This window comes from Canis lupus, chromosome 2, assembly GCF_011100685.1.
Source record: "Canis lupus familiaris isolate Mischka breed German Shepherd chromosome 2, alternate assembly UU_Cfam_GSD_1.0, whole genome shotgun sequence".
NCBI lineage: Eukaryota > Metazoa > Chordata > Mammalia > Carnivora > Canidae > Canis > Canis lupus.
This window is the reverse complement of record NC_049223.1, coordinates 61,039,521-61,065,714: the sequence shown is the minus strand read 5'-3', so window position 1 is coordinate 61,065,714 and position 26,194 is coordinate 61,039,521. Positions and strand designations below refer to the sequence as shown.

General features: G+C 39.8%; 1 protein-coding gene and 1 long non-coding RNA gene across 6 annotated transcripts in view; one reads left to right on the top strand and one right to left on the bottom strand.

The window, feature by feature from the left end:
• FTO (FTO alpha-ketoglutarate dependent dioxygenase) overlaps positions 1-26,194 on the top strand; it is a 428,690-nt gene that overhangs the window by 282,819 nt on the left and 119,677 nt on the right. The window lies entirely within an intron of this gene.
• Positions 18,037-25,103, bottom strand: LOC102155769. The gene is made up of 3 exons (XR_005355777.1): positions 24,949-25,103; positions 23,461-23,636; positions 18,037-18,407 (listed from the first exon to the last, which is right to left on the bottom strand). It is a non-coding gene; the product is annotated as an uncharacterized LOC102155769 (long non-coding RNA).

Here is a 26,194-nt window from a genome sequence, read left to right as displayed (position 1 = left end):
TAGACGATGCCAGAAATTGATTCTCCCAAACTCTGTTCCAAGTTAGAATGGGAAAGTGTGGATTCTCTCCCATCTGCATCATAGACAGTATCGTTAATTTGCTAAGTTTCTGTCTTACAGGGAAATTTAAAAAGCAAGAGACATTCTCCCCCACTCTGAATTGACACATATTCTTCCTATACGTACTTCTGGCTTTGTACGTATAGCTTCTGCTTCTGTCAATATCCAGATAGCATGCCGTGATCTTTCTGTAACCTAATTTTTGCAGTAGGTACAGAACCAGAGCAAATGGTGAGTCCCAAAGGAAAAGATCTAGAATGCAGCCTGCTGAATAAGAGAACAGGAATGATCTTGTGTGATGATAAATGCTGTGCTCTATTAGTGCTTTGGCCATGGATTTGGCCACCATTCAACAACCTCCATGGCCGGCTCTCCACATGCTTTTTCTTTTCTTCCTCCTGTTTGGTTGCAAACTTATTTTGACTGAGGATTTACTTGTCACCTCATGTTGACATTTCAAGTTATTGCATTAAGAAAAACACAGGAGAAAGCAAACAATCAAGTATATTCCAACAGGTCACCAGGCAGAGGAGTCCTACTCAGATTTCAAAGAAGAGGAGGGTGTTAGAGTGGAGAATGGAGAACAGATATAAGGGGGAAAAAGTCGTGCTAGCTTTTGGGGCCCAAGTCAGATCTTGAATTGTGGATATTATTCTCACCTACTGGTGATTCATAGGACTGCTATGGGGGATTCAGGTCCAACTGCAGTTGCTATGTAATTCTATGGAATCAGGCTAACATTCCGATTTCTCTGATTATAAGTGACTGCAACAACAAAGAGAATAACTCTGCTTTAAGAACTGTTTCCACAGTGTCTCCAGGGGACAGGTTTGCTTTGGTCTACAAATTCCCCAAAGGCAAGCTGAGACTATGTAAATTAAAAAAAAAAAATTCAGAGCCACTGACAACCAACTCTGTGGTTTTATTTGATTTTCCAAAACATATGTCCATCAGCATGTAGTAGACAACACAATATGATTAAAGCACAGCAATAATCACCCATATATTGCATTTTAATTGGTATAATGTGTGATGAATAATGAAGTTGAAACCAGTAGGTATACTTTTACCTTTGAGCTATTTCTTTGATTCATTAGAATTTGTAAAATAGAAGTCAGACAGTCTGCACCCTGAATCAGGCTCTGCCACTTGTGACCTTGGATAAGTCACTAAATAGCTTTGGATCCCATTTTACTCAAATCTGTAGCAAGGGGTTTAAACCAGATAAGATCTAAATAGCCTTTCACTTGTAAGGTCGGCCACTGCATGGTGTTTTCTTGTCTCTGGAATTTCATTACTGAAACCTGTTGATCTTACGTTTCTTTGGCAATTGAGTCTCGGCCTTTTTATGATCTGTGACAAAGATGACTTTTGTCTAAACTTTGGATTTCTGAAACTGATTTCCATGAATTGCATCAAATATAGTTTTAACTATATTTGATATATATATATGTATATAATATAGTGTATATTAAATGAAAGAGAGAAAGAGAAATAGCAACAGCAATTTAAATAGTTCTTTCCTTACTATTCCATTCCATGAGTATTTGCCCTGGAGTAAATGTGAGACAGTCAGGAATCTATACCCACCTCTTCTGAGGGTGAATTTCTTTGTACTCTGAGTATGAGTCTGTCCTCAAAGGTATGGTCGGTTGATTGGTTGGTTGATTTTTCCACAATATGGCCCCTAACATAAGACAACTGTTTGGTATTTAACTGATCATTTGGTGCTTCACTGAAGAAATACTATCTATTCCAATGATGTTGGAAAACCTAGCTGTGCTGGGCTTACTATTGAGCTACAAGTGGCAAGTAAATATTTGTGTTCAATTCAAGAGATTTTTGAGTGTAATTTTGACTCTAATTTTTGCTTACTCTGATAACTTCAGGATTTGCTACCCCTACTCCCTAAGCATAGGATAGGACTCAGGAAGTCCATTGGATTTCGCACTCATTCTGTGCTTCTGATGGGCCTGTGAGACGATGAGGGTGGAGTTAAGAAAGTATGTCAATCCACCTATTGTACTTTATGGCTTTTAAGGCCACTGAACTAGTTGCCCAGGATTCATTCCTCCTCAGCACCCCTTGGGAACTAGTCTTTCAGTGCATGATCACGGGGTTGTGCTCTCAGGCAGCATGTAAGCTGCCAGCTTCACAGCCTTCCAACCCCAGTAGGCTTTGGCCCCGAAAAAGGCTTGCTTTAGGTCAGATGATTGGTAACATTGTGTTCCAAACACTTGGGGGTAGGGGGTCGGGTGAGAGGGGGAGAAAAACAAATTTCTACTTAAGTGCTTGCGTTTTGCCACTTAAAAACAAGTGGAAGAAGACTAGGAGAAAGCACAGACAGGAGTAGTCTCTGTATAGCTATGAAGCTAGATGAATTTTTTTTATTTTATTTTATTTTATTTTATTTTATTTTATTTTATTTTATTTATTTTTTTAAAATTCTGAGCACAGATATAATTCTACTTTGAGCCTCTCCATCCTTATTATCCATTTGGTGGCAGTTTCATGGAAAGAGATGTCTGCTCCTCTTGAATATCACATTACTCTTTAGAATTCCTGAAGCACTTCAGCTCTCCAAAACTCTTAATAAGCAGTGAGTTTTACAAAAATTTTTATTTTTTAAAGATTTATTTCTGTATTTATGAGAGACACAGAGAGAAAGAGAGATACAGACAGAGACATAGGCAGAGGGAGAAGCCAGCTTCTTGCAGAGAGCCCAATGCGGGACTTGATCCTGGAACCCAGGATCATGCCCTCAGCTGAAGGCAGAAGCTCAACTGCTGAACCACCCAGGCATCCCTAGAATTATTTTTTAAAGCAGTGATACATAAATGTTTTTTGGATCTTTTAAAAACGTATTCATTGGGCAGCCTGGGTGACTCAGCGGTTTAATGCCACCTTCAGCACAGGGCCTGATCTTGGAGACCCTGGATCAAGTCCCACGTTAGCCTGCATGGAGCCTGCTTCTCCCTCTACCTGTCTCTGAGACTCTCTCTCTCTCATAAATAAAATCTTTTTTAAAAAAAGCAACTTATTCATCATAAAGACAATACCAAGTGCTATGATGATAGGGAAAAATTAGAGCCTTCAATACATTGTTGGCAGGGATATTAAATGGTGTAGACTCTTTGGAAAACAGTTGAGAAGTTCTAAAAAGGTTAAACATAGAATTATTATACGATCCAGCAGTTCCACTCCTAGTTACCCAAGAGAAATGAGAATGTATATTTATGCAAAAATTACACACAAATGTTCATAGCATCATTATTCCTAAAAGCCCAAAATGGAACCAACCCAGATGTCCATCAAATTGAATGAATAATCAAAATGTGGTATATCTATACAATAGAATATTATTGGCAATAAAAAAAAAAAAAGAGGTACTGATAGATGCTACATGGGTGAATTTTGAAAACATGGTAGGTGAAGAAGCCAGTCACAAAGTACCACATATTATGATTCCATTTATGTGGAATGTTCAGAATACGTGAATCAGTCTAGACAGGAAGTACAGTTGTGGTTATCAGGTTGGAGTGGCAGAAAAGAATATACTAAAAGTCATGCAAGAGTACTCTTTACATGGGTAAATCCTATGGAATTTGAATTATATTTCAATAAAGCGGTTACCAAAAATTTTTTAGATTAAAAAACAACACTTCATGTGAGATCATTGTCATTTTCTTGCTTCACGTCTAGAACAAAGCCAATCTCCTTACCAGCACCTGGTTCCTGCCTGCCCCTCTGTGTACTCACCCCTCCTCCATCTTCCCACATCAGCTTCTGTTCTGTTCCTCCAGCTCATAAACTGTGTTTTTGTCTCCAGGCCTGTGCATTTGCTCCTCCCTTGGCCTGATGCGCTCTGCCCTTCTGACCTCTGAATTTTTGTCATTCAGTTGTCACCTTAAAGAGGTCCTCCCTGACTACCTTTGGTAAATTACCTCTCCATTCCCTGCACAGATGGTTGCATCATCCTGTTCTTTTCTCTTCAAAGCACCCAACTGCATCTGAAGCTCCTATTTGTTTGTCTGATGATTTATCCTGTGTAACCCACACTACATGAAACCTTCTCTCCTGAGCTTAGGGACAAATATATCTCCAAGGCCTAGCTCAGTGCCTGACACATGTGCACTCAGTAAATATGTGAGGCATGAATGAATGAGCATTATAGCATGCTCTGCCTGTCAGCCCAGTGTGGGTATCCCAGTTTGGTTATGGTGGCCCCCTGTGATGTGAATTTATCAAAGCCATTTACCTGGGCACCTTTACCTCCTTTCTCTGTTATATCCTGAGATAGAGAGGAGTCTAAAATGTAGCATCCTTTTTCTTTTTTAAAAGATTTTATTTATTTATTCATGAGAGAGACACAGAGAGAGAGACAGAGACACAGGCAAAGGGAGAAGCAGACTCCATGCAGGGAGCCCAATCCGAGACTCCAGGATCATGCCCTGGGTGGAGGGCAGGCTCTAAACCACTGAGCCACCCAGGCGTACCTAAAATGTAGCATCATTCATTACTGGAGAGGACCCAGGGGCATGGGGAAAAAATAATGGGCCTTAAATTCTGATATAAGTGAAGGTTTGCAAAATATTGTTCATAATTCCATCTACTCCCTTTGATCCATTCAGTCTCTGAAATAATCCTTCTCTTCTTAACACTTTTGTAATTTTACATTGTATTTATGTTGACTTAATTTTTTTTTTTTTTTTTTGGTCTATAACATCATATTGGAAGCTCTTCGAAGGTAGAAAATGTGGTTATTCCTCACTCTGAGTTCTTAATACATGTATGTCACATGTCTCTTAGGCACATGATGTACCTTGACTGTCGTTTGTAAACTCTGATAACTCAGGCATCAAGATGTTGAATTAGATTTTATAGAGTTTTGTTCTGGAAACCGATGCTTTTTTCCATGCATATTTTACTTTATAGAGTAATCCCACTTTAATCTTTAATCTTAAAGGTGTTCAGAGTGTTTGAAGGTTACCTGCATAGCACCTGGGTTGCCAGCAAAGTAAAGAAACACAGGCTTGGGTTGACTTTCGATGGGAAGCAGGTGGGCTCACTTTGGCGTACTCTCCCTTGGGTGGCTCTGATGTAGAAAGACCAGCTCTCCCACCATTTTACATGCAGCCTTGTGCTAGGTCTTGGGAAAAAGAAATACTGTGAGATATATTGACCCAGGCTTTCCAGTGTTGACCCCTTGTGGAATGCTAGGAAGAACTAAAGAGATAACAGTGCTTTTTTCCTACCTTTTATCAGATCTGGAAGGAAGCTCTGAGACTAGCTTGGGACTGGCTAACCTGAAGAGTTTCAAGCCAACCACTGAGGCTTCCTCCAAGAGTTGTTGGTTTGAGCTCCAAATAGGATCATGAGGTCCTAGATATGGATGTAGGGGAAGACAGCCAACATCTGTTACTATGCTTAAAAAAAATTTATTAACATCACTTGCCATCTATGTTTGCCCACTTATATCCAATTAACCCTTAAGTGTACAGTAGAGAATTGAGATTTGTGTTGATTTTCCTGGTGGTATAGTTGCTTCCTTGGCCTTATGTCTCCATGCAGAAATTTCTATGGAGATACCATCCTGGGAAATATGATAGAAATAGTTCAGATTTTTAAAAAGAGGACTCTCTGTTTTCTCTCTCTCTCTCTCTCTCCCCCTCTCCCTCCCTCTCCCTCCCTCTCCACACACACACACACACACACACACTCACACACTCACACGTATATTTCTCCATCTTATGTTTGATAGTTTGGCTATAGAAAAATTATCTGAAGTCATTTTATATTCTGACATCTCTTTAGTGAGTGCCTTGGTTAATGTTATTATTTCCTAAGAAAGAATATAATTTCTCTGAGAACATTAAACTATATTACTCTGAAACAGAGAACAATAAATAGCCTCTGTACCCTAATATTTGATAGGATAAAATAAGGTCATCTTACATGACTTATATTCTACCTTATGTTTGTATAATACTCAGTATTTTTTAGGGATTTCCCTCCAGGGTTTTTTTGAAACACAAAACACATTGTGTCAAAACTGATGTTACTTTTGATTTCAAAGTAATAGATAATTGTTATTGTGTTATAATGTTTAAAAATGAAACTTGAGAAAATAAATAAATAATAAGAATGATAGTTAAGAAATAGACTCAAGGCACACCTGGGTGGCTGAGTGGTTAGGTGTCTACCTTTGGCTTGGGTTGTGGTCCTGGAGTCCTGGATTGAGTCCCACATCCCTTTCCCCTTGGAGAGCCTGCTTCTCCCTCTGCCCGTGTCTCTGCTCTCTCTCTGTCTCTCATGAATGAATAAAATCTTTAGAAAAAAAAAAAAGGAATAGGCTCGAAAATGTTTAATTAGCTTTACTTTGCATGTTACATCTTTAAGGAAAACACTAAAAATTTTCACAAATAAAGCAGTAGAATTTCCTGTGTTAGGTGATTCTATGGATATAACTGCCTTCCAAGTCAAACTGAAGTTGATGTTGCTCATTATTACTATGAGCTAAGGAGCCCATAGAAGTGGCATATAGCTATCAAGTTATGAAATACCCATGTTAGCCACTGCATACTATTGAATGAGTCTCCCTACTTAAGGAAAGAAGACAGATACAAAACAGGATATGTCAAACATACACAGAATTTTCCTGTAGGCCAGATAACCCCTCTTTTGGTTTTGATACCAGGCACTGACTCTAATGTGATGCAGCTATGTAGCCTGATGGCATGGAAATTCAGTGGAACACCGTAGCATTATGGTATATCTTCAGGCAGTACCAGGTTTCTTGTCTTCACGTCAAGGTAGATATAAAAGGGAGGAGAACCTTCTTCCATCCCATTTTTCTATAGCCTTCATAGGACTTGGCTTAGTATTTTATTTATATATGAACTATATGTAATTATCGTATTAGTTACATTATCAGCTATATAGTATAGCTGTGTCCTAAGCACTGTGCTAATGTAATACATGTAGTATTACTTATATTATCTCGTTTAATGCTCATGAGAGTTCTTTGAGGAAGATGATATTACCATTTTACAGATAAGAAAAACAGAAGAGAATAGAAGTTAAGTCATTGCCCTGATTACCTCACTGGCTCTCATTCATTCACTCATGATTCATGAGGCATTTATCAAGCAACTACTGTATAACAGCGTTGAAGATACAAGGGAAGATCAAGCCCAATCCTGGCCTTCAAAGAGCTTAAAGAACTGTGTTGGAGCAGAACTTAGTTGTCATTTCAAAGGTAAAGAAACTCAAATTGAGGAGTTTGTGGGCATCTGTCTTAGGACTATGCTGCCAAGATAAATGTGATGTATAAATGTAAGCATGAGTGGGAGGAAATGTCCTAGAAAACATTTTCTCAACCATGTCTATGACTCTTGGGAGCTCCTCGTTCATTATTAAGTTCTTTGATGACACCGACCACTGCACAGGAATCTCTTCCCAGAGCAATTTATAAATATCAAATACTTTTTATGGTGGGTAATTCTAGAAAGGGTTAAAGTTAGCTTCTCTGGGACACATAATGGGAAAGTAGCTGAACATGATTTCAAAGGGATTTTTTAGGAGAGAATTCCAATTACAGAGAAGTAATTTCCCTTTCTAGCTTACTAAGCTCTATTTCAGGCTAATGCAGTTTCAAGATCCATATCCCTTCTCCCCTTATTTCAACAGATATTTTGAATATGAAAATCTTATGTCAAAACTTAGCAGAAGCCTTCATCAGGCTTTTGAAAGGCTAAGTAAGAATTCTGTTTCTAGGAATAAAAAGATTTGGATCAGAAAGATTCTTTGCTGGCTAGAGTCCCTTTTTGGATGGTAGCTCAAGCAGTCTTTAATCATATTTTTGTTGATTATTTATTAGTTTCTCTGAGAAATCAAAGACTCAGTAACGTAAAATATGTTTTCCTTAAGATATTTTATGAATCAGAATCCAGAGTAAAGAAATAATGGAAAATACATTTCATTTGCTGATATGGACTAATTGGGAATTAAAATACCTTTCTCTAGTCAGTGCCCCACATGGAAATGCTAAGTACCCACACTGGCCCAATTGTACCAACCGCCGTTTCTGCCCAGACAAAACTCTTATGCTGCTAGTAGATAAAGAGAGTGCTTTGTCAGTAAATCAAAACTGTGGAGCACTAGAACTAATTTAAGTGAAAGGATAGGCTCCACGCCAGCTGTTTGGGTAAACCCACATTGAACCAAATGGGAGACGGATGAAACTTAATATGTGTGTATTCCAGTCATCAGCCTAGAGTGTGTGTAACGCAAGCTTGTGGTGTTTGTCATTGTGAGAAGTGTGAAGGCAGCCTTCCATTCTCAACTGCATGGGGCTGCCAGCTTGTGGCAGCTTTCGTCAATATTGGGCTTGCTCTTGGGGAGCCAGACATTGGCTAGTTTCCTGATGGAGGTTAAGGGAGCTGGGAAATGTATTTACTTGCACACATCATCCTGATCCAGTGAAATCAAAAGGTGTTTGAGAAAAAAAGCAATCTGCTAGAGTAAAATACAAAAAGGATGCATTTTATGCCACTGAGGCCAATGTAGTTTGAGGGGATATACAAGATAAACAGATGTGACAAATTAGAAAAGAATGGGGAATAACAAAGTATGTCTGGGTAATGGAAGCAGCAGACCATGGTGGTGAAGCCAAGTGATCTGAGTTCAATACCCACTCTGCCACTTACTAGGTACAAGAGCTGAGGCCGGTTATATGTCCCTTCTCTCCTTGGATCTTTGTCTGTAAACTGGACATGTAAGAACACCCACCTCAGGATCACTCAAATGTCATTTAAGACAGATGTAAGAACTGCACGACCTAAAGAAGTAGGTCAGAAGGGCTATGAGAAGATTGCTTCTCTGTGTTTTGAAGTCTGTGGTAGAAACGCATTCATCAAATTGAGCCACAATTCAAGTATCTGACAATATAAAAATGCTGATTTCTTATAGTTCAGTCTACTAAAGAGGGGCTCAGTATGACAATATGGATGGAGAGATGGTTCTGGTTTTCTAGAAAAAGAAGAAAAAAGAAAGAATGCCTTCCTCCCAGGATTGTTATGAACTAATAGATGTAAAGGTGTTAAGAATGGTACCTGGCCCATAGTAAGCATTATACAAGTTGGCGATTGTTATTATAGATCAGATGCCCAAGAGGGCCCAAGAGGACCAGCACACGGGTCACTGGCAGCAGAGACCAGTGGTGTAGAGATAACAGAGAGTGGTCAGGACAGTGACACCTGCTTCTCAGCTGCAGCCACTACTCTGCTCTGCCCTGGGTGTGGCCTTAGGGGAATGCCGGCCAAGTGTTGCCATATCTTCCAATATTTCAGAAGAAACTGGAAATCTGGATTTTGCTGAAAATCTCCCAACTCTTAAATCTTGTTGATTTACTTTAAAGCCCTCCAGAAGCCAAATAAAACCCTGTCTGTAAGCGATGGACCACCAGCTCATGGTATCTGTGGTCTAATAATGAAACATTTAAATGTAGCTTACAGAAGTCCATCTGATGAATATATCATCACACCATAAGACGGAGACTCATTTCGATTCTGGAAATATTCATTGCATTTCTACTACATGTCAGACCCTGTGCTGGTGCTGAAGATACAGTAGAGACTTAACACAAGCCAGTCCAAGGAACTCACACACTTTATAAGCAATACCTGGCACCCTGTAGATACTCCATGTTGGTTCCCAGCTCCTTCTTATTACCTCTGCTAAGTCTGGACCCAATCCAATGAGTGCTTGAAAGCTGATTTAGGTTTTTGAATAATAATAGTATGATGCAGTTTAAAACTAATAAATCTGCCAACAGTATTACGGAAGTATTCTACTGAAGTTCTCTTCCTCTTAGTTTCCTGCTTTTTCTCTGATTAGTTGTCCTCTTTTACTTGGTATCACTTCATTACTTCTGGCCATGGACTTGGGCTACGATATTTTGCCATTGTTTGCATGTTACTTCACACATTTTTCCCATTCTGCCTTTGAGAGTGTGAACTTCCTTCACACTTCCAAGGGCATTCAATGAAACTGTAATCCTGTGAGCTAATTCAATGTTATTTGAGAAATAGGGAATATTATATATATATTCCCACCCTTTCAAAGCCCATTAGCAGAGCCCATTGAAGGCTCCGAGGAAAAACTGCAGTTTAGAAATCTACTTGATAAACCTCGTCTAAATAAATGTTTCCCAAATGTATTTGACCAAGGCCTACCATCCTCTCCTTTTACCCATGTAATGCACCTTAATATGCCAAGTTACTGGTAATTGTTTGACCCATTTGAGGAAATGCTGGATTGCCAAATTATAGTTGCTCTTAGGGACTATAGTTTCTTTCCATTTCTTCCCTACCTCAGTATGTGCAGGTAAAGAAATTTCCAAAAGCTCAGACTTTATTTTCAAAGAGTCTAACCAGTTGAGTGTGGCCATGGGCATCTGTGGTTGCCTGACAATCCAATTCTAAATCTTCAAGGAAAGAGACTGTCATCTTGTGTTCTCTTTGGGGCACCAAGCACAAGGTCATTCTAATGGTGCAAATGTGCATTACCTGACCAGTTGAGTGCCCTCAGCAAAAAGATTCCAGGAGAGATTAAGAGTAATTGGATTTGGATAAAGAAAAGCTGGTTGGTTTGGAGTACTATTCCTGTAACTTCTCTGTAAGTTTAAAACTGATTTCCAAATTTAAAAAACTTCTTTGTCATCTTTCAAACCATGTTCCTCAAAAGTGTAAATTATACGTTGCCTTAAAAAAAATATGCAATGCTTGGCAAACCTGAGAGAGAAGAGCAAGACAGAAAAACGGAGGATGCCCTTGAGCAGGTCAAGAAAAGGGAATACAAAAGGGATTGAAGAAGAACAAGTGAACAATAGAACTGGCAGGTTTGGGTTTTTCAGAGATCAGTGCCTTATACTTGGTCTAAGATAGTGTCACCTAAGGGCCCCATGTCCAGGCTGCATTCCAGATTGGGTCTGCCCGGGTCTCCCTCAGAGTCTCATGGCCATGGTCTTTGCCAGTCCTTTCAACCCTCCCAACTGCCGACTCCTCTACGATCACCCTGTCCCATCTGCCTCCTGTGTAGGCACATCTGGCTTCTCTGCTTCAAATCCAGGTCAGTCACCTCCTCTACCAACATGTCGCTTCCTCCAGGACTCACCACACCCAGCCTCACTGCTTGGCAGCGCTTCATGGCAAGACACAACCTGATTCTTCTTTGGAGAAAGAGGAATTAGCTTCAGATTTGAGGATTCAGCAGTAAAATGACGTTTCCCACACTCACAGACCTGCGTACCAATGATAAACCTGAGTTGATTTTAGACCGTTGCTTTTAGTTTTATGTAGGCCCCAAATGACAAGGGAGCACTGAGCTAATTAACCATCCTTGTAAGCCTCAGGAGCTTCTCATATGTCTTTTTGGTTGTGGGCAGAGTGTTAATGCTTTGGCTTTAATACAATTCTTTTCCTCCCAGCTCTTCAAATTTGTAAATCTTCAATAAAATGTATGTGGGAAATCAAGAGGACATGCTCCAACCCAGTTATAATAGAGGAAGACCATCCTAGCCTTTAAAATGGGTCCCATTGACACTGATATTTTACAACCCATCCCTGGGCCCTCATCCACACCTCCTGATTTTTGTGAAGGTGAGCAGTGTAGGACAGTGAGAGTCACAGGATTTTAAATAACTTCACTCCTAGGTGTGTTTGGAATGAAAACAAAGATAACCCTGTTCGACAGTGAATTTGTGCCTCTGGGTGAATGGCCAGGTGTTCTTTCAACTGAACTGTGAGACTAATTTCTTCCTGGCCTCTGGAAACCAGCTGAAGCAGTAGGCCAGCTGGTATATCTTCAATCTTGCATACCAACATCTTTCTCTGATTCACAGATTTCCTTTATCCCCAGCATTTCCTGTGGTATGTGCATCCCCAACAGTAAGCGATATCTCTTATTGGATTTGGGCATTTTTCAATTGTGAGTCTTTTGGAGGGGAGGGCATAGGAAGGAGAAGGGGGTTCCATTAGAATATTTCCAGAGGGAGCCGTGCTTTAATCTCACCCACCCCCGCACATCAGATGGTCTCCACATTCGCCAGGAGATGACACTGAAGTCATTGAGGATGGCGTTAGGAACATTTTTCTTTTTAATATTTAAATGATCTCAAAGAAAATCAAAGTTACTTTACGTCCAGTTCCTGTAATACGCACCATGACTAGGGTATAAAACAAGAAGCTATGGAGATTGTTATCTAGAGAAATCTCTCTTGGAAACTTTCTGATGACTTTTCATTCGCAAAGCACAGCTTTTCTGTATTAATTGACTCACTTTTCAGTGATTGGAGGTTTGGAGAGGCCCAGAGATTTACCTGGTGAATCACAGAGTAAACTTGATCCTTGGAAGCAGGAGCCTATATACCTGACAGTCTAGCAGTTCTCAGAATACTAGATCCTATCCGTAATTTATTTTCCCAAATAGCTGTGACATACAAGATTCTTCATGTGCCAAAAGGGGTGTTTGAAAGTCACAAGCAAGTGGTAGAGGACCTCTGGTGACTTGAAGGTGTCCATCTGCAGCAGTGTGTGCCTGTTGGCATTTCTGGTATAATCTGGACCTGTCTTATAAGTATTTTAAGGGAAATGCATTTTTCTTTGCTAGTGACACACATACATACCCTTCAGTTTTCCAGAGGCTGCCGTGCTTCAGTTGAAACTATCCCTGTCCAGTTTTGAGATGAAATTTACAGGAGCCCCCCAAAGTAAGCTCCACCATGATGCAAACCATGAAATGAACCTCCTTTTGTTCAGAGTGTGTGAGAATTTTGGTTGGCTACACTCACCAGGCAGTCACTGTCAGGGCTCAGCTAGCAAATGCCGTTCTCAGCCATTCACACAAACCTAGCCTGCCTGAAGGGTGTGCGTAGAAACATACGTGGCTTTTCAGGCACTTTTAATTGTACTGGACTTTTCAATTGCAGATTCCCTTGAACCGGATCTTAGCATATTATAACATATTATAGTATAGTATACAACGATTATGTCTCATGCAAAGCACCATAGCAGCTTTCACTCCTAAGAATATATGTTACCTCTACCGTTTACACACAGAGTTGTTTGTTGCAAGAGTTCTTTGCCCTTGGGGACAATTGTAATAGATGAAGTACCACCTTAAAAAGCAACATAGATTAATTTTCAAAAGGGAATCTCTCATGGTTCATAACTAATAATAAAGTAATAAACCTATGCTCATGGCAAAAATGCCTAGGGAAAGGAATGGGACAAGAGCAGGAAATCTGGACTAGCTTTTTTTAAAAAAAGATTTAAAATTCGAAGACTATATGGAAAAATTCAGCTTAAGAAATAACGTGAATCATGACTATTTGTATGTGTTGAGTGTTTACCCTGTGCTGAGTGCTGTGCCACGTGCTTTGTGTCAGTTTTTAAATTTCATCCTCAGAGCTCCCTACGAAGCAGGTGTTTTATTATCCCTATTTGTTAGACGAGAAAGCTGAGGCTTCAGAAGATGTCTCACAGGGTCATTCAGCCTCCAGCAAGTAGGGAAAACAGAATTCCTACTCACACGGTCAGCCTGCGAGCGGTTGCTCTTGGCCATTTTTCTTGCCTCATACATCACTCCTTCCCACAGCAGAGGTCACAGCCTGAGAGCCAGCAGGCCAAATCCAGCCTCAGGTAACAGTAGCCACTGTTGAGCAGTTACTGCGTGTCAGGACTATTTTATGCACCTTCATTATTCCTCATTTCACCCTCAAAACAACTCCCTGAAGTGAGGTAGCTGTTATTATCCTCATTATACATACGAGGAAAACTGACATTCAGATGAAGTGGTGTGTCCCCAGTGTTAGAGGGGCTGACATCCAACTCCAGGCAGTCTGGTCCGGGAAGCCACTCTCCTAACCATCGTGCTAAGAAATGCAGTTGTCCGACAACATTTTAAAACTGAGATATTTCACACTACAGGGAAAGATGTCTGACACCTCTTGGAAAACAAAACAAGACAGAAGAGTGGACAGTACTGGTTCCCCTCCAGCTGGCAAATGTGGGTAGCTGCTCATGGTAGAGGGCTATCTCGCACACCACCCCTACCTTTCACTGCTTTACTTACTCGTTACTCACTTGGACTTTGAAGGGGGCATTTCAATTTGCATTTGGGGTCTGAGGTCTTCATGGTACTGGAGCTGCCTCAACAGGGGCCTGTTGTACATGTTTTGTTGTTCGGCTGTCCAAGCTGTTCGGTGCTGACAGCATCCCGCCAAAATGACAACAGACTCCTCCTTGAAGTCTTCCTCTGTCCCCTTCCCCTAGAGAAGGGTATTCTGCTACTCTAGTATTGGCACCCAACCCAGTGGGGAGCAGGTGAGATTTATACCCTTTTCTCTCTCTGCCTAGTTGATAGCACTCTGGTGATGTTTGGTTGGCCATAACCAAGCTAGTAACAGCATCTCCAAGCTTTGGCATACAGCTTGGTAGGCTGTCGTGTGACCCAGAGACCCCTAGACTCTCTACATGTCAGCCTGAAATACAACCTAACACCCAGAAATGAAGAGAAAGATTTTGGCAAGTACATGCATCCTTCACAAACCAGAGATTTATGTATTGAACCGAGCTTTTCTAAGAACTCAGTCTTGATGATTTGTTCTGTGTTGGGCCAAACCAGTGTATTATTGGTAAGATAATGAGTGGCATTCACCCAAGGGTAATCCTTCCAGGGATTTTGATGATGTAGTAAATCATGAGTGTAAAGCCTGAGTGGTTTATGCCATTAAAACCTCAAGATAGAATTAGACTTGTAATCACCACTTGCCCATGTTTTGTCATTTATGATAATTATAGTAGTAATAATCCGTGTATTGTTAAGAAGTAGCAGTCAGAAGCATCCATCAATTTTTTATCGACACCAAATCAAGTTGATACTTCATCTTTGCTGCAAAAGTGTAGATTGCACCAATTAGTCTAAAGAAATTGGGCAGTCATTAGCAATGAAGTAAGCAGTTAATCTACAGAATATTTCTGGTCCTTCTGATGCCAACAATCCCTCTTAATTATGCGGAATATCATGAGCATCTTTGGGACTCTGTCAATAGTGCCATTGTTGGCTTAGATTAGAAGGAACATCCATGTCCCTGCTTTTATTTAGAAGAATGCACTATTACCTCCCAGCCCCCACCTTGTATCCTTCTGCGCTTCCAGGCAAATTTATTCTGAAGCAGAACACTCAAATCAAAGCAGTTGGCATTTTCTTTTTCTTATTTAGAAATGGGGATTTTCCCCAGTGGGCTGCTTTCAGGGATGGTGCATTAACTCACCATCCCATACTTAACTATTCTTGTTCACCTTACCCAAATTGTGGAATAATCATCTCCTTAAAAAGGAAGGAAGGAAGGAAGAGAAGGAAAGAAAGGAAAAGAGAGAGAGGAAGAGAGAGAGAAGAAAGAGAGACAGAACTAAAGGAAGAGGGAGTCAGAATTTAAAAGAAAATCCAACTATTTGTGAAGAAATCCTGGTGCTAATGAGCTTTCTACATCTGCCTCCAGTCTTTTCCCCAGGCTATCCCAATCTCCCTCTCTAGACATTTTCAGTCGTCATTGCCCATAAATTGTACTAAGCAGCTGAATAATGTAGTGTGGAAATTTCGAATATATGTATTTTTTTTTCTATTTAGGAAGTTTGGAAAAACAAGACTAGGAAAGAGGGAACTCATTTCTAACCTCCAACCATGACATCAACCTCTATAAGTGTTTTTTGATAGATTTTATTCCAAACTCTTAAACATACACCTATGTTGAGATTATTTGTTGTTGTTTTTGGTGCTTTTACTACATTTGGTCCTTGAACAATGCAGGGGTCAGGAGTGCTGATCCTCTGCACAAAAATCCCTATATAATTTTTGACTCCCCCAAAACTTAATAGCCTACTGTTGACTGGAAGTATTACTAGTAACATAAACAGTTGATGAACACATATCTTATGCGTTACATTTATTATATAATGCATTCCTTTAATAAAGTAAGCTCTAAAAAATTCTAAGAGATCATAAGGAACAGACTTATAGTACAGTATTACATATACCAAAAAATAAACCACATAGAAGTGGACCCATGCAGTTCAAACCCATGTTGTTCAAGAATCATCTGTATAATGGGGCACCTGGGTGGCTCAATCGATTAAGTGTCCGACTCTTGATTTTGGAGCAGGTCAGCATCTCAGGATTGTGGGATCAGGCTCTGGGCTGGGCATGCAACCTGCTTAAGATTCTCTCTCCTTCTCAGACTCTTCCTCTGCCCCTTCCTCCCCCACAAAGAGTCAACTCTATGTATTCTTTTTTTTTACTTGTCATAATAATTTTTTCACTTTACTAACAATTTCAGTAACCATTTTATATGTATAAATAGTATTCCATCAAATTACAAATTACAAAGAAGCTTATCAATTTTGATCCAGTATTTCACTTTTTACCTCAGGGAAATAATTCAAAAACATGGAGGAAATATATACTCTACTCTGGATTTAAAGGAGTACTATTTATACATGTAAAATGGTTACTGAAATCCTGAGGTGCTGACCTGCGCCAAAATCAAGATAAGCTTCTTTGTAATTCTCGATAGAAATTGCCAAATTGGGCTCCAAAGGATTTTGAAATTTTAAATTTTAAAAACCTCCCCAGTAATATGTACAGATACCAATTTAATTTTAGTGAATGAGATTTAAATTCAGATGTGTTGGCATGCTTGTATCTAAGCTAAAAATATAAATGGTGCTCTTCCATAATTAGCTAAAAATGTGAATGTTACCTCTCCATAAGGGACAAATGGGTACAGTATCAAATTGTGCTCTGACAACAACTTGGCTTAAACAAAGGCAATTATGATCTCATGTTACAGGAAGTTCAGAAATAGGACAGCTGTCTGTGTGATATGATCATAGGCCCAGTGATGTCATGAAGACCTGGATTCCTCTCTTTTAAGCTCACCATCGTAACTTCTACCCTTATATTGGCTTCCTTCATGTTTCAAATGGCTGCAGCTGCTCCAGGCATTGCATCCAGATGTTGAAACAGCAAAGATGGAAAGAGACCAACTCTTCCAGGGCTTCCTTCTCAAGAGTGAGGAAATCCTTCCTAGAAAATTCCCTGTTGACCTTCTTTCCAGTCTCTCTGCCCAGATCTGGGTCAGATGTTCACTGCTAAACCATTTACCAAGGAAAATGGAAACACCATGATTGGCTTTATTAACTAAGATTTGCTTCTGAGCCGGCAGTGGCATCTGTTTTCTCTGAGTTGAATGCATGAATAAAATAGGAGCTCTGTTAGCAACAAAGAAGAAGGGAATGGTTGTTGGGGAGGTAACCAGTAATCTCCCAAGACACCCTAAGTTTTTTTCTTCAGTCTCTGGCACACTCTTAGAACAATTTAGAATGCTATAGTAACACTTTATGCATGTAATGGTTGTCTGCAAGATACACACAAGTCCTGAGCGCTGGTCTCCATGTAAGGTTCTCATGTACTGTGACCATGCTTTGTATTTCCCTTACGTTTTCCTTAAAATCTGTCTCAGTACTGTGCACTGGAGATAAAAAGCAGGACCTCCCCTCTATTTTCATAAACCTTTGGTATATGGGTCTCATATGGAAAAGAAGTAGAACTGGCTTTCCTGTTCGAGAATTACTGTTTGGTAGAGATTTGACATCTAGGAGCGCCACTGTCAGGACTTAGGCTGGAACCGAAGGTTTACACCCTGATGAAACAAGTCTCGCTTTCCAGTCTGTATTACTCAGGCTCTGTGCGTCTTACTCCACTGCACAGCCCAACATTTTGAATGTTGAATTGCTCACTGGTCCTCCAGTGAAAGACCAGGAAAGGGGAGGAGAGGGGTTGAGGAATTCATACCAGTCAAATACTTCTTGTTGTATCTAATTGGAGAAAGGGCTGAAATCACCACCTCAAAGAGTGTTTTGAAAATAATTTACTTTATTTCTCCATTCTTTTTCCCCGAATTGTACAAATTATTAGCATTACATTTTTCATTAAAAACAAAGAGAGAGCAGCAATGTAAGAAAACATGTCCCTGGGTTGAAAAAACAGGCCTAGCTACTACATGCCACAGAAATTCAGTACTATTTTACATTTCATGTACATAGTTGAATCATAGGGTACAGATACTATCTTCTTATTAATGCCTGACTTGCAAGTATTTTTTGGCAGTGGAGATAATCAAGGTGATCTTGGATCAAACCTGCCCATTCTTCAGCCAAGTAGATGAAAACCCAAAATACAACCATTTCCTACCACGCCATGATAGAGTCATTGCTTCAGTTGTAATTCTGGATGAAGACAAAAAAAAAAAAAAAAAACAAGATGAAACAAAGGAAAAAACTCCACCTACTGTACTTGTATACTTTTTGTTTTAGTTTGTAGGGATTTTTACAACATAATTACATGTTCTAATTATGAGATTACATACATTTCTACCACTTATATAATCAAGTGTAATTATACCAACTACTTGGGCAGACAGTGATAAAAAATTACTTGAAGCAAAAATTATATGTCGAAGTGCCATTTCAGAAAGGCTTTTGGAGCATATATGCCACAGATCCCAGATGAAGGTGACACAATAGCCTCCGATAGCTTACTTTTCATAGGTTATGGCATCGAGAATGACTCACATTATTTTGAAAGTTTGGTCTTTTTAAAACTGTCTTTCAAACCTAGCACCCATGTTATATACCTTCTCCACTTGTGCAGAAGCTGGTTGAGCTCTGAGTTTGTCTCCTTCTTGCCCTCACCTTCTCTCTCCGCCCCCCCCACTTCCTGCTTCCTACCCTTCCATCCTTCTTTCCTCTTCCCTACCCTACCTTATATCTAGGCGCTGGGAGAAACAGTAGGCTAATGGGGACAAATGGAGTGGATTCTTGGGACATTATTTCCCACTCGAGTAATCCTTGGATCCAAATGTTTGAAAGCAGCTGGTTTAGAAGAGTTAATGTCATCCTTAAAATTGTCTGATTCCTCGGATGGTGGACTAGATATAGAGTCATAGTCCATTGGGTTTCATGGCCTTTAGGAGCATTTTTAGCATGATGTTGTTGTTGTGTAAGAGAAACAAAATAGAGGAAAGTAAACACTACAGCATAAGCAAAATTAGGAACTTTTAAAATGAAGTATGATGTTACAGACAGTTTCTGAGAAACAGCATGCTATTTATTATAATTGTTTCTTTCATCACTGAAAACAAAGTGTATTGAAAGGGTAATTTTTCTGCAAGTCAACTCCTTTCCCTCTGATGTCTTTTCAAGACTTTCTTTTCTTAAGCAAAATGTCTTAAAAATAGAATTGTAAAACTCATTTATTTGTGGACTACCTTAACACTGCTAGGACTTCTCCAGAGGCTTTCCATCACTTCACATGTTAACTCATTCTTGATTAAAAATAAATGAATAAAATTCCTAATCACCTGTCCTGAGTTTACAATTCAAAGCAGTTTTTTTTTTTTTCTTTTTTGGACTAGCTAGTCATGTTCTCCTAAGGACAGCGTCTTTGAGGTGTGTTGTTCATCGTCCATATGGAGCAAATTAGAGAGAGAAGGAGGGGAGCTGCCACTGTTTCTGATTGGTTACGGTAGTATTAAAAAAAATTGACTTGCCCCGCTCTAGAGAAGAAAGATGGATAAAATGCTCTTTGAACACACTAGTCTTTTTTTTTTTTTTAATGTCGGTACAGAAGGGTTGCATTTATATTTGGCTTTCCAGACCTGTCTCTTGACCTTCTAATTACTTTATTTGAAACAGCACTGAGGGTATAATAAACCTGGAGGTTGCCTCTCCTTTGCTTTATCATAAATTAAAGCTGCTGGTTTGTTGAGGTGAAAGTGGAGGCAGAATGTTCATTACTGCTCAAGTGACGGCTTGTCAATAGCAGTGCTTTTTAGTTTGTTCTAGTCAGCACTTGCTGTGCATTTTGTTGGGCCACTGGGAAATAAATACAACAAGATTATACGTTTGGAATACCACAAGAGTTCACGGAAAAAAAACACAAATGATAAATTATACACTTGGTAGAAAGTGACATGCTATCTTGTGCTATTAACAACCAAAGATAATTGCAACGAATTGTAATTGCAGTTTGCAACTTACAGTACAGTGTGTCCAACATCAATCTTAATAGTGAACAAAGCAATTTATATTAAAACTTAATTCACTTGGTAACTTTCTGCTGTATACACGGGAGCTAACAGATGTAGCTTTTCAGAAAGTTCAAAGGCATTTGGAACGTGGCAAGAAATGCTAATGCAGTAAGCCTTGGAGAAATATTGCATTACTACTTGTAATGAAAACAAATGTATGTCATTATCTCCTACTTTGTGTTTATTTAATAAAATATGCAGTTTGCATGTTGGTGAATTCGGTGTTTCTGAATGGATATGGAATGATGTTCTATTTGGAATCAAAGGCCAAACAGGACTAGCAATTATGCATCGAGTATAAATAGTCTGCTTTACTATTTTAGTAGCATGCCCCTTAATGCTTCAGTGGGTTTTGTATGAAGTGTAACAGCAAACTGGAGTAACTTTATTCATGACTTTCCTTAGATTGGATGTCTTTGAAGCAAGAAAGGGAGATCTCCTGGAATTACTTAAGAGAACAAGCATATTTGTTTTGTGAGCTTGACTGATGGCCAGTAGAGCAGTTGAGTGAAATCTCTAAACTGATTAGGGCTTTAGTTCAAATAATCTTCTACCTTTTTCATTAATTTATTCCTTAATGCTATTTTGCTGCTCTTCTACCAAGGATAATAATCTCACACTCGCTGACCTCCATGAGTGGATGACCTGGAGCCCATAACTAATCTTATTTACTCTCCTGACCAGCCGAACTTCATTTACCTTGACTGGATAAAGAGCCTTGCGTTGCTAAGCTTCCCCTCCTTCGTAGCTTTCTAGTTAATCTACAGTGAAGGCAAGATGATAGCCTTTCCCAGTCAAGATCCAGAAGCATCTGGGGACAGTGGAAACTTCAGGCCATTTCTCTTCCTTTCTTGAGTCCCACTCTCCTAACGCAAATTATTTTCGGTTTGAAAGTCAATTTCCTGCCATGGGCTATATGAATACATTGTTGAATTTAGGCTTGATTGTTGAGTTATGCATGCATATAATTTTATATCCTGCTTTCTTATTTAATACCAAAGTGTTTCCCATGTTGCTTCATAATTTAATACTTATGCATTTTAATGACAATAATTCATTAAGTTTGTATACCATTTTTTTTTCTAATCATTCCCTATTATTAAAAAGTTGGGTTACTTCTGCTTAGTTTCACTGTTACAGATATTGCTGCAATAAAAATTTCTTTAGATTTTTTTCATTTAGATTTTTTTTTCATTGTTTCTTTGGAAGACATTATTAGAAGTGTAATTTTAAGCAAAAGATGTAACATTTGTGTGGCTTTTTGCCCTACATTACTAAAATAGGTTCCTGGACTAGTTTATAGTAGTTTATATTGCTTCCAGTAGTATTGGAGGAATATATAATTTTATCACAGTAACATTGAGATTTATCCTGATTCTTTCATTTATAATCTAAATGGTATTGGGCAAGTTACTTAACCCCTCTGCCTCATCTGAACCTCCTTATTCCCCACCTGAAGGAAGGGGATAGTAACTCATGGATCATTACAAGTATTGTATTACTTTTTATATATATAATATTCGGGGAATAGTGTCTGCCACATAGGAAGCACTCAGTAAAGATTAGCTGTTATTATTCCTACTATAATTTCATTTTTCTCTTAATTTAATATCACTTTCTATTTAAGTTGCAATCTTTAAAGGAAATGTTGGAGTAGACTGTTGAAGCTAAGTAGTCAGTAGATGGCATAAGCAACTCCTACTTGTATGGAGTAAGAATTTTACAATGCTTAGGCACAGTGAGCCATTAGGTAGAACTCTCTCCAATGAGCATTCTCGCCGTAAAGTAGAGGCTTTCAGAATCTCCTTCTCTTAAATTTAATAAGCTCCTTCTCTTATTTATATATGATAGGGGTGCCTGGGGGGCTTAGTTGGTTAAATATCCAACCCTTGGTTTTGGCCCAGGTCATGATCTCACTGTTGTGAGATAGAGCTCCAGGTTGGGTTTCATGCTGAGCATGAAGTCTGCTTGAGAGTCTTTCGCTCTCCCTCCCTCTCTGCTCCTCCTTTTCCATCTCTTCCTTTCTCTCTCAAATAAATAAAACTAAAAAGAATAATAAATGGCTCTTATTTCCAGAACAACCTAGATGGGCCTCAAAGCCTTGGGGTTCTAGTTTACTGATCCTGGGATTCTCATATTCAGTGAGAACCCAAGTCTCCCACTTTTAGGAACCAGCCTCTGCATTAAATAATGGCAGTTATTTGTTGGTCTTTAAGTAAGACAAAGAACTGGTTTCCTGGATTTCTTAATTCTGGAAAATTGACTTCAAATTTTAAAATTTTCAAAGAAAAACTGTAACTAATTGTATTATTCCATGAGATGATTTTGATGAGATGCATCTGCTGTATGTGACTGAGTTGAGAACGGCACCTTCCAAAGTGTAGAGTTGGAGCAGCGTGCCCTGGGCGAGCACTGAGCCCCTGGGTAGTAGCTGCTCCAGGTAGAGGCTAGAGATTACTTTCTGAAGACCTTCTTTTAAACAAAAGGAATGTGGATGCCTTATGTTCCCTCCTGGGAATAATTTCTGTGTTAGAATTCTTGGGTTGCAAGCAACAGAAAGAAATACTGGCTAACTTGCAGGATGGGTGTGGAAAGCAAGAGAGTGGGAGGATCTCTTTTGGGAAAGATACGGGGCTGTCTACAGTAACCTGGAAGAGTAACTCAGCTGGAGAGGCAGCAGTGCAGCTCTGAGGATCCAGGCAGGAGGAAAACACAGATACTCATTAGGGTGCTGCTCTTGGAAAGAATATGCTCTATCTACTCAAGAATCACAGTCTAACAGGGCCCAGCCTGGATCCCATGCCCACCTCTTCAGTGGAAGAGGCCGCAGCACCTTGGTGACAGTCCCACTAAAGACGGCACACTCCTGGGGGAAGAAATTTCCCTATACAAGATTGGAATCCTCGTCCTCGATGAAAGGGGAATGAAGGCTGGGCCACTACGGTTAACAAAGTTACACTGCATTTCTTAAAAGACTATAGTACTATCGTAATTCCTCAGCAGTAATGATTAGGAAAACAACTAAATGGCTTACAAAGACCAGGAAGTAATTGGATCACTCAGGGGCCGTTGCCTAAGACATTAGCCCTGGAAGTAACTAATTTTTTATTACTCAGGATGACATGAAGGGCCCACATCAAAAGGCATTTTGTAGGAGAAATGTCTCCCATTTGGCTGCAGATATCACAGACCTGAATGACAGTGGCTTCAACCTCAGAGGGATTTCTGTTTCCTTCATGGGAAATAAATCCATCAAGAATAGGGCCATTATGATGGCTGCACCACACCACCAATGTTCACGGCTCCTTCAGTCTTTCTGCTCTGCCCTCCTTTTGGCATGGCTTCTCCCTGCAGGTTTCCTTCACCACTATGAGAGAACCACAGTAGCTACTTACATTACTGGTAAGGAGGAGGAAAAAAGGGAGGGAAGGCAAATGTGCCTGGCCCTTGAGTCACCCGCCTCCCCATTGGAAAGACCTTCCCCAGAAGCCCTACCCAGCAGTCTCCTCTTGAATCCCATTAGCTAAAATGTAGTCACTTAGTCACCCCTTTTGATTAAGGAAACAGGAATATTTTTCAGCCAGGTGCATTGCTACTCCTAGCAAAACCAGGATTCTGCAAGGGAGGGAGAAGAGGAGAGCAGATGTTAGGAAGGCAGCCAGCAGCTTCTGGCACGGCCCCCTTGCCGAAGTGGACGGTCTTCAGCCCCCAGGACTCTCCTGCCAGTCCCAGCATTACCTATGAGCAGCCAGTACACTGATAATGCAGCATTTTCTAGGGTAGGGAGAGAAGTGAGTGGATTGAATGATGAAAACTTTAGGTCATTAAATAAAGTTCCAACATTTTCTTCTTGCCCAAAACAGTCAGAACAAACTCTGTGGAACCGAAATCGAAGGGAAATGTGCCATGCCATTTTTCTTTAGCCTTTTTGCAATGCAACAGGACAATCAATACAAATCTTTGCAGTAATCATATATTGATTTTCCTAGAATATAACTCCATTTAAAGCACTTTTATCCCCAAGAGTAGAAACATTGGAGGCTATCAAAGAAGGAAGTAGGTTTCCTTGACCCCATCTGCAGTGCACAATTGATTAACAGAGGATAGTTATGAGAGAGAGGGAGAGACAGAGAGAGGGAAGAGAGAAGTCACCGAAAGGTTAATACTAGCTAAAGAGAAACATGATTATAGGACATTAGGCTTTTGGTAAAATCCTAAAGTCGGCAAAAGATAATGATACCATCTAAAATTGCATGAGATTTTGAGTACTTCACATACTCTTTGCTGTGCATCCCCACACCCCAACAACAACCACAGCTGAATTTGGGGGATCGACAAAGCTGTGAATGCCTGGGGACTGATTGATACATTTAGGTTCAGGGCTGATAAGCTGGCTTGATAAAGGAATGAGCGATACTGTTTCAGTTTTCCCTGAGTCATGTAGTCATTAAGCACTAAAACTCAAACTTGTATGTCTCTCAGATTGAATGTTTCTTGGCTTTCAGACAAAGCTCAAAGAAGAAAATATTTTATTGATTCACTTTTTAAATTTTTTTAAAAGAATATTTTTAAAAATTCTCATTCTTACTGTTTTGTAAGAGAACAAAACCCAAGAGCCCTGCTCCATTCCCTCCTCCCCCTCATCACTTCAACCCCCAAGGATAACCAAAACAGCCCACCTTCCGCAAATCCCAAGAGTTTAGGTCTGCTGCTGACTATTTCTGTGCGCAGATGTCTTCATCCCAGAGACAAGGGGAGTAATTGGATGGTAACGTTGAGAAAGACATGCCGGTTCTGCTCTGGCTCTGGCTCCAGAGGCTGGGATGTCGCCAAAACCGAGGGTGACGCCTCCCGAAGCAGTCCCAAGTTAGCCTCCTAACTGCACTCCTGGAAAAGGTCAGAGGGTGCCCTGGCGTCCACTTGTTCACAGTGTATTGTTCTCGGCGTATTTCCCTAAATCCCTCTTGTTTTTTTGTATCAAGGCTGGGGCTGCACAAACAAGCTCTTCACTAAATTAGAAGGCGTGTGTAGCCTCATTATCCCTCTCAATGTGTTGTACTTGATACTGTTTATTTTACCAGCAACTTCGGTCATTTGTGTTTTGCTTTGTTTCCCCCCCCCCCCCTTTCTTTTTTTCTTTTTCTTTCTTTCTTCTTCTTCTTCTTCTTCTTTTTTTTTTTTTTTTTTTTTTGGCTTCAGGCAAAGCAACTAGTACACATTGTCAGATAAAGTATCTTATCTGTCAGCAGCACCCTTGTGAATTAATCATAATTCAATAGGCTTACTAATCAAGATTTGAGATGAATGTTTTGATAGAGCAATCAGATTTGTCTAATCTATCATTAGTTGACAGTCGCTGCAGGCAGAGTGTGAACTTGGCAATGGTAGACCTGTTTCTGATCCCTTTGGCTGGGCCCACCGGTTGGGTAGCATCGCCGATGGTAGCTGTGGATGCAGGCCTTGCAACCAATTAAATTCCGTTTCTCACTACCCCCCAGTCCTCCCTCCCCTCCCACCAGTTTGCAGAACAGGTTGGGTAGAGATCTCTGGTGAACCTCCTGCCCACATGATCAACAGATTGGAGGACATGGTGTTCCTTTTGTCATTTTCACCTGTAAACAAAGGTGTGCCACTCCAAGTGATCAATCTCAAGGGTGATTTATGGTGTCACTTGCAAATAGTGGTCAGAGAAAAAAAATAAACATAACATTATTAAACGTTATTGATTACAACTCTTATTACGTCGTATGCCTCTAAAATCTATGCCCCATTTGACAAAGTTACACATTCTTGGGAATTTACAGCATAGCTTAGGCATTTATTCAATTTGATTGTATAAATGGAAGAAAGCTCTTGTTGTAGATGAATATTTCATTGTATATAATGTCTCAAAATCTGGATAAAATTCTGAAATAATAAGTTACA